The sequence below is a fragment of the Oncorhynchus tshawytscha genome, linkage group LG33, assembly GCF_018296145.1.
Source record: "Oncorhynchus tshawytscha isolate Ot180627B linkage group LG33, Otsh_v2.0, whole genome shotgun sequence".
NCBI classification, from domain to species: domain Eukaryota; kingdom Metazoa; phylum Chordata; class Actinopteri; order Salmoniformes; family Salmonidae; genus Oncorhynchus; species Oncorhynchus tshawytscha.
Window position 1 is genome coordinate 20,389,212 of NC_056461.1, and position 9,617 is coordinate 20,398,828.

A 9,617-nucleotide genomic window follows, 5' to 3' on the forward strand; every position below is an offset into this window, starting at 1 on the left:
TGAAGGATCTCGGCGTTACTCTGGAACCTGATCTCTCTTTTGACGAACATATCAAGACTGTTTCAAGGACAGCTTTTTTTCCATCTACGTAACATTGCAAAAATCAGAAACCTTTTGTCAAAACATGATGCAGAAAAATTAATCCATGCTTTTGTCACTTCTAGGTTAGACTACTGCAATGCTCTACTTTCAGGCTAACCAGATAAAGCACTAAATACACTTCAGTTAGTGCTAAATACGGCTGCTAGAATCCTGACTCAAATTTTTTTTTAAATCATATTACTCCAGTGCTAGCCTCCCTACACTGGCTTCCTGCAGGGCTGATTTCAAGGTTTTACTGCTAACCTACAAAGCATTACATAGGCTTGCTCCTACCTATCTTTCTGATTTGGTCCTGCCGTACATACCTACACGTACGCTACGGTCACAAGAAGCAGGCCTCCTAATTGTCCCTAGAATTTCTAAGCAAACAGCTGGAGGCAGGGCTTTCTCCAATAGAGCTACATTTTTATGGAATGGTCTGCCTACCCATGTGAGAGACGCAGACTCGGTCTCAACCTTTAAGTATTTTACTGAAGACTCATCTCTTCAGTGGGTCATATGATTGAGTGTAGTCTGGCCCAGGACTGTGAATGTGAACAGAAAGGCTCTGGAGCAACGAACCGCCCTTGCTGTCTCTGCCTAGCCGGTTCCCCTCTCTCCACTGGGATTCTCTGCCTCTAACCCTATTACAGGGGCTGAGTCACTGGCTTATTGGTGCTCTTTCATGCCGTCCCTAGGAGGGGTGCGTCACTTGAGTGGGTTGAGTCACTGACGTGATCTTCCTGTCTGGGTTGGCGCCCCCCTTGGGTTGTGCCGTGGCGGAGATCTTTGTGGGATGTACTTGGCCTTGTCTCAGGATGGTAAATTGGTGGTTGAAGATATCCCTCTAGTGGTGTGGGGGCTGTGCTTTGGCAAAGTGGGTGGGGTTATATCCTTCCTGTTTGGCCCTGTCCGGGGGTATCATCGGATGGGGCCACAGTGTCTCCCGACCCCTCCTGTCTCAGCCTCCAGTATTTATGCTGCAGTAGTTTATGTGTCGGGGGGCTAGGGTCAGTTTGTTATATCTGGAGTACTTCTCCTGTCTTATCCGGTGTCCTGTCTGAATTTAAGTATGCTCTCTCTAATTCTCTCTTTCTCTCTTTCTTTCTCTCTCTCGGAGGACCTGAGCCCTAGGACCATGCCTCAGGACTACCTGGCATGATGACTCCTTGCTGTCCCCAGTCCACCTGGCCGTGCTGCTGCTCCAGTTTCAACTGTTCTGCCTTATTATTATTGGACCATGCTGGTCATTTATGAACATTTGAACATCTTGGCCATGTTCTGTTATAATCTCCACCCGGCACAGCCAGAAGAGGACTGACCACCCCACATAGCCTGGTTCCTCTCACGACGAGACAGCCTACAGGGAGGAGGTGAGGGCAGGAAAACAACCTCTCACTCAACATCAACAAAACAAAGGAGATGATTGTGGACTTCAGGAAACAGCAGAGGGAGCACCCCCCTATCCACATCGAAGGGACAGCAGTGGAGAAGGTGGAAAGTTTTAAGTTCCTTGACATACACATCACAGACAAACTGAAATGGTCCACCCACACAGACAGTGTGGTGAAGAAGGCGCACCAGGACCTCTTCAACCTTAGGAGGCTGAAGAAATTTGACTTGTCACCCAAAACCCTGACAAACTTTTACAGATGCGCAATCGAGAGCATCCTGTTGGGCTGTATCACAGCCTGGTACGGCAACTGCACCGACGTCAACCGCAAGGCACTCCAGAGGGTGGTGCGGTCAGCACAACGCATCGCCGTTGGGCAAACTACCTGCCCTCCATGACACCTACAGCACCCGATGTCACAGGAAGGCCAAAAAGATCATCAAGCACAACAACCACCCGAGCAACTGCCTGTTCACACCGCTACCTTCCAGAAGGCGAGGTAAGTACAGGTGCATCAAAGCTGGGACTAAGAGATTTAAAAACAGATTCTATCTCAAGGCCATCAGACTACTGAACAGCAATCACTAACTCAGAGAGGCTGCCGCTTACATTGAGACCAAATCACTGGACACTAATAAATGGATCACTAGTCACTTTAAACAGTGCCACTTGAAATAATTCCACTTTAATAATGTTTACATATGTTATATTACTCATATCACATGTATATTCTGTTTTTATACCATCTACTGCACCTTGCCTATGCCACTCGGCCATCGCTCATCCATATACTTATATGTACATATTCTCATTCACCTCTTTAGATTTGTGTGTATTAGGTATTTGTTGTGGAATTGTTCGATTACTTGTTAGATAATACTGCACTGTCGGAACTAGAAGCACAAGCATTCCGCTACACTCGCATTAACATCTGCTAACCATGTGTATGTGACCAATAAAATGTGATTTCATTTAATAGCCCTGAGACATTTTGAAACATTTCCTGTATGGCTGTATTGGCTAAAACAACCACAATAGCGCTCTTTTTCTCTTTAAAAGGTGCATAGAGGTGCTGGGACTGCCAATGGTCCAGAGAGCTCTTTTTCAGTCACAAGGGGATTAGCTGGTATATGGGTGTAGAGCTTTGTTCAATCACCTCTACTCAGACACACATTGGTGTTGGTGAGGGTCTCTCTCTCTGGTCCTCAACCCACCATCAGACTGCTGCAGCATTCACTGGACCTGTAGACCCCTGGAGGTCAGAGCCCCTGGGCACATGCCCTGCATGTCCGGTCAGCATTTAGCCATGATTACTAAAAGTTAAATAACTGGCTAGACTAACGTACCAAACACAAAATTGTTAGCTGACATGGGTAATTGAGTCAGTGACTGACAAAACAAGAGAAAATCTGCTGATCCACAACCAAATTTCAAAATTACAGCATATGTATTCTATTCTAACTCTCAGCAGTAAGTTGAGACGCCGACTGAGTTCCACCCCCCTCCCCAAAAAACTGCCCTGCACTCGAGTCATTGCATCAACCAGAGGCAGCACAAGGCTCAAACCCACAGGGAATTGTAATAACCTGGACAAACTGCGGCCGAGTCCATAGACCCTACAGGTTCCGAAAAGGCTCACACCGAGACCTGGGGAGTCTGGAATGCCAGAACTCACACAAGGAACCGCAAGCCCAAAACAACAAGGCACCTGCTGTAACTTGATAAGCGCATTCGCATGCCACCTCATCAATGAACCATGGCAGCCCAAGGCTCAATCCAACAGGGGAACTTTGGTATCCCGGATAAATGTGCAACCTGCACACTGCCTAACACACACTCTCTGACCCAGCTATAAGAACCCTACGAGCCTCAATGGGAGCAGTTAAATTTGAGCGAGAAAACTTCGCAAAGTCATGCGGGGAACCCCAAATCGCTGCAGCACAGATATCACCAATCGTCATGCCCCTGAACCATTCCTATGAAGCCATCACACACCAAGTGTAGTGAGCACGTTCACCGCTAGGCAAACCTTGTCCTTTTACTGTTTTATGCTAGGGAGCCTCTACAATCCAATGAGAAAGACAGTGTTTAGAAAGCACCCTACTCAATGCTGCATTAGCAAAACAGACAAAAAGCTGGTCACAAATGCGGATATTCTTGATCCAATTAATATAAATGCGTAAAGCTAGCACCAGAACCAGGCCATGCAACCTCTGTTGTTCACTGGAAGCAAACGTAAGAACTATGTCGGCCCTGCCGAACCGGTCCCATGTCTGGACCACCACCGAGGGGTGCAGTCTCCACTCCGTAGAGATAGGACCCCCTCTGGAAAGATGATCCCCACCCACGTTGAGAGTTCTAGGAATATACATTGCCCTGAGTGACAGGAAATGCACACTGCTCCATATGAGCAGATAACGGGCCAGGTTTAGGAGAGAGAGAGACTGCAAGGGAGATGGAGAGGATTTATAGCACATGAAAATCAGTGGGAAGCACATTCTGCATTAGAAGTGTGAGCATTTTGAACTTGCAACCTTAAGGTGCAAAAATATGCAAGTCTAGGGGACTCAACGTTCCATCGCTCAAGAAATACCAGCTGTACCAACCGCTCTGTACTTATGACATGGTGACCACCCGAATAGCCTGCTTTTGAAGGAGAGAGGAAATCTTCTCTCTCAAGACAGGCATTAGGACCTCAGGACCATTGACGTAATGTCGCTACGAAAAGGAAGGGGATGCATACCGTACCACCTCGTCACGTCACTTGTGCATGCCACTGGACGGAGCACGCTACCAGACTCCTATACATTATACCCTAAAGGGGCAGAGCTCCACCCTGAGGGTGGGAATAATTCGGCCCACACCTGGTTTAGGTCCTTGGCAACCAGTAACTTGCCCCCATTGACCAAGCCCTTGGGAGCACTGCTGCTACAGCAAATGCTTGGGGAGGAGGGCCCCGAACCAAACAACATTCTTGGCGAAACTGGCTAATCCACCTGTCCCTCTCAGGAATCTCCAGAACCGTCGCTGTTTATTCAGAAGCACCGGGCTAGGATTAGCCCCCTTGTTAGCCTCTGGAGCTAAGTAACTCGGCACTCATCAGCAAAATCTTCAAAAAGGTGTAAGCAACATTTCACCGCTGCAGGGACAAGAGGTAAAAACCTTCCCCCAAAGCTGGAGGAACAACGCTGAAGGGGGAAAAACTCAATCAAAGGCGCATTCACCACCAATGGTTCACTCTCCTCCGCCGAATCCAAAGCAGGACCTTCAGGCTGTCCTGATGTCATCTGATTCACACTCTAAACCCCCTCCAGAGCCAATCAGGGAGAGCATATCATCCCCGGAAACCAGACTCTGAACACTGGCAGAGAAATCGGCTGGGATGACACCCCTATCAACTACAATCACCATCTTTGTCACAAATTCAGCCCGACTCCCAGTGGAGTTGAAACCAGACGCAGACAATGGTCACACAAACTGGTCAGAGCCAAAGTGTCCTGAGCGTGTTTCGACCCCAGGCAACAGGACAGCACTCGTGAGTACCTTGAATTTTCATCTTATAACCACATGCCCTACGGCTCGGTCGGAGGTTCAAACTTACTCTTACCACTGGCCAGCTTCAAACAAGGAAGCCCTGGCTACACAAGCTGAGCAGAAAGTATTTGGTTTTTAGCCAACACAAAAACCAATACCAAGATCCAAAACACGCAACATCTTGGGGGATATGTACTCTCTCCCCACTAACAGACACCTAATTTGGAGCAAATCTAGTAGCCTCGTTTGCTAGAAAGGTTTGTAATTTGCGTGACAGGTTATTCCTTCAGGTGAGCTGAAGAGCAAAAAAAATAGGAAATGGATGTGAGCCCTGATATTATAGCCAGGAAGGTGGGACTTCAGAGGACAGGCTTGGCATCCATTACGTTTGCTTCAGGTGAATAAGATAGTAGAATGTTATACCGAGCGGCCGACTGAAAGGGAAGCACTATTTTCAAAAAAAGAAGGAAGGGAGAGCATAGTTCACCTAACATGTTATTCCCTTTGAAAAATAAACAAAAACTCACACAATACACACTTATCAACCATGTATTTTTATGGGGTCAGTTTGCTCCCTTTAAGTTTGATCTCACACCAATGGAGACATCAAACCAATATGGTCAGACCTTTTAACAGAGGCCCAGAGTGCAGCCGTGAGTCTAGCTGAAGTGTTTATCCACCAGTGGTTGTATCTGTCAGCGTGACATATGAAGGCGGTTAACCCCGTTAGCTAGAGAGGAGGGGGAGGAGATGGGTACACAGGAGAGCAGAGGGGTGTCGAACTGCAGGCCCAGCATGTTTATAATGAGAAGGGAACACCACACTGCAGCAGTGCATAAAGAAAAGGAGTCTATCGTACATTAAGCTCTGAATGTTTTACTGTGGGTAATAAAGACCCTTGCTGGCTAATCAAGATCACAGAGAAAAGATCATCCCTCAAGCAGTGACCACGGCCAGTAAGGAGTTTTTTTCCTCTAAAGCAGATTATATTTTTTCCTTTTGAGGGTGATTATCACATCCGTTGTCTGAAATTGTGCCTCTCATAGTTTAAATATGAGTGTAATTGAGTATTGAAGGTAGGCTTGCTTGACCTGCTAAAATGTGATACTGTCCATCTGCCCTTAATGTAGTAGGGGTAGTGCTCAGATAGTTAGGGGGTAGGGGGATAGGTATTAGTATTGAATGTCCATATTTGGAGTATCAAAACAGGTTATATTATTTTACATACACTTTGATCCCATCAAAGTCATATAGCTTTTGCATTACCATGTCATTACAAATATTTCCATTACAGTCTATCTATAATACCAGCCTGTCTCTGAGAAGTTTATTGTGATGCTCATCTGAAATCCAGCATGGCCTATAACACTGGAGGCTGTGCTGTGTTTACAGAGACCACTTCCCTCAGACGATGAACTCATCGTTCACTTGTTTACATGCACCCACAGCCTTGCCATCACCATGGCAAATTAGTGGGGCTAATGACACCAGTGCGTGTGGATGAGTGTATCTTATGATTAATTTGGCTCTGAATGACAAGTAGAGAGCAGAACGAAAGAGTCCTTTACAATGGAGCAAATATGGCCATAATCAGGTCTTTTCATCTCTGCTCCAATCCTGCTGATCGTTACAGCCAAACATTACTCAAGACACTCTCGGGGGATAATCTAAGTGATGTTCAATCAAACGGTGTGTGTTTCTATGTTATAAAAAAGGTTTCCTGGCATTTCCTGGTGACTGCCCACTGAGAGGGGTCCTGTGAGACAGACAGTTCAACTGACAGTATTTTTTCCACTGACTCTGCTGTACCACACAGTATTTTTTACCAAAATTAATTTCTGAAACTAATTTCAGTGATAAAAATAACTTTATCTGTGATAAATGAAGTATCTTGTGATAAATTGCAGACCACACTACTTGCCTAGAGAGTTTTCAGCTATACTTTTCGTGACTGTTTATTTACCACCACAGACGGATGCTGGCACTAAGACCGCACTCAGTCAGCTGTATAAGGAAATAAGCAAACAGGACACCACTCACCCAGAAGCGGCACTCCTAGTGGCTGGAGACTTTAATGCAGGGAAACTTTAATCAGTTCTACCTAATTTCCATCAACATGTTAAATGTGCAACCAGAGGGGGGAAAAAATCAAGATCACCTGTACTCCACACACAGAGACGCGTACAAAGCTCTCCCTCCCACCCCATTTGGTAAATCTGACCACAATTCTATGATCCTGATTACTGCTTACAAGAAAAAAATTTAAGCAGGAAGCACCAGTGACTCGGTCTATAAAAAAGTGGTCAGATGAAGCAGATGCTGAACTACAGGACTGTTTTGCTATCACATACTGGAACATGTTCCTGGATTGATTCAATGGCATTGAGGAGTACACCACATCAATCACTGGCTTTATCAATAAGTGTATCGAGGACGTCGTCCCCACAGTGACTGTAAATACATACCCCAACCAGAAGCCATGGATTACAGGCAACGTTCACACTGAGCTAAAGGGTAGAGCTGCCGCTTTCAAGGTGCGGGACTCTAACACGGAAGCTTGTATGAAATCCTGCTATGCACTCCGACGAACCATCAAGCAGGCAAAGTGTCAATACAGAGCTAAGATTGAATCGTACAACATTGGCTCCGACGCTCGTCTTATGTGGCAGGGCTTGTAAACTATTACAGACTACAAAGGGAAGCACAGCCACAAGCTGCCCAGTGACACAAGCCTACCAGATGAGCTAAATTACTTTTATGCTCACTTCGAGGCAAGCAACACTGAGGCATGCATGAGAGCATCGGCTGTTCCGGACGACTGTGTGATCACGCTCTCCGTAGCTGACGTGAGTAAGACCTTTACACAGGTCAACATTCACAAGGATGCTGGGCCAGACGGATTACCAGGACGTGTGCTCAGGGCATGTGCTGACCAACTGGCAGATGTCTTCACTGACATTTTCAACATGTCCCTGATTGAGTCTGTAATACCAACATGTTTCAAGCAGACCACCATAGTCCCTGTGCCCAAGAACACAAAGGAAGGTAACCTGCCTAAATGACTACAGACCCGTAGCACTCACGTCTGTAGCGATAGGGTAGTGCGTACGGCCCAGTACATCACTGGGGCTAAGCTGCCTGCCATCCTGGACCTCTACACCAGGCGGTGTCAGAGGAAGGCCCAAAATATTGTCAAAGACCCCAGCCATAGACTGTTCTCTCTACTACCGCATGGCAAGCGGTACCGGAGTGCCAAGTCTAGGACAAAAAGGCTTCTCAACAGTTTTTACCCCCAAGCCATAAGACTCCTGAACAGCTAATCAAATGGCTACCCAGACTATTTGCATTGTGTACCCCCCCAACCCCTCTTTTATGCTGCTGCTACTCTCTGTTTATCATTTATGCATAGTCACTTTAACAATAAATTAATGTACATACTACCTCAATTGGCCCGACCAACTAGTGCCCCCGCACATTGGATAGCCGGGCTATCTGCATTGTGTCCCACCACTGACCACCCGCCAACCCCTCTTTTACGCTACTGCTACTCTCTGTTTATCATATATGCATAGTCACTTTAACCATATCTACACGTACATACTACCTCAATCAGCCCGACTAACCAGTGCCTGTATGTAGAATCGCTATTGTATATAGCCTCGATGCTGTTATTTTTCACTGTTGTTTTTATTTCTTTACCTATTGTTCACCTAATACCTTTTTTGCACTGTTGGTTAGAGCCTGTAAGTAAGCATTTCACTGTAAGGTCTACACCTGTTTTATTCGGCGCACGTGACAAATCAACTTTGATTTGTTTTGTATAGCGCTTTTGAATATAAGTAACAAAGTGCTTCACATCATAAAATAAATTAAAAGTACTAACAAAGGAACAAATAAAAAATGTAAATAAAATAAATTGTGAATTAAAATCATATATTGACATAATACATTAAAAGCATCTTCATAAAAGTGTGTCTTCATCAGGGTTTTAAAAAGAAGCACTGAATCTGCAAGCGTAATCTCCTCTGGCAGACCATTCCAAAGTCTAGGGCCCCTTATGACAAATGGTTTCCTTTCGTTTTCAACCTAGACTTTGTACTGGTCAACAGTGTCTGTATAACTTTCTACAGATCAGTGACTGAAATAAAACTGCTTAACTTTGGCTATATTTCTTAGATCATAAAAGCAGGACTTGGACAACCTTTTTTACATGCAGCTTGGGGGTTAAAGAATACATCAAAGTTTCTGGCGGTAAGCTTTACATTGGCGGATAAATGACCAAGGTTTTTTACAGTCTGGGTCATAGAAAGGTGGGGGACAAATAAAACAACCTCTGATTTCTTATCATTGAGCTGGAAATAATGGTCAGACATTCAACATTTGATATCAGCAAAACACTTGTGAAGGGTAGCTTAGCTAGCTTGGTCACTGGGTCTGATTGGTAAATAAAGCTGTTTGATCCACATAGCAGTGAAACTGAATGTTATGATTATGGATGATGTCACCAAGGGGAAGCAGAGAGTAGGATCAAGTATGTGTTATTTATGTAACTTTCCAATGAGCTGAATAGGGGACCTGGAGCGATGGGTGGAGTCAGGGAGGTGGGGGG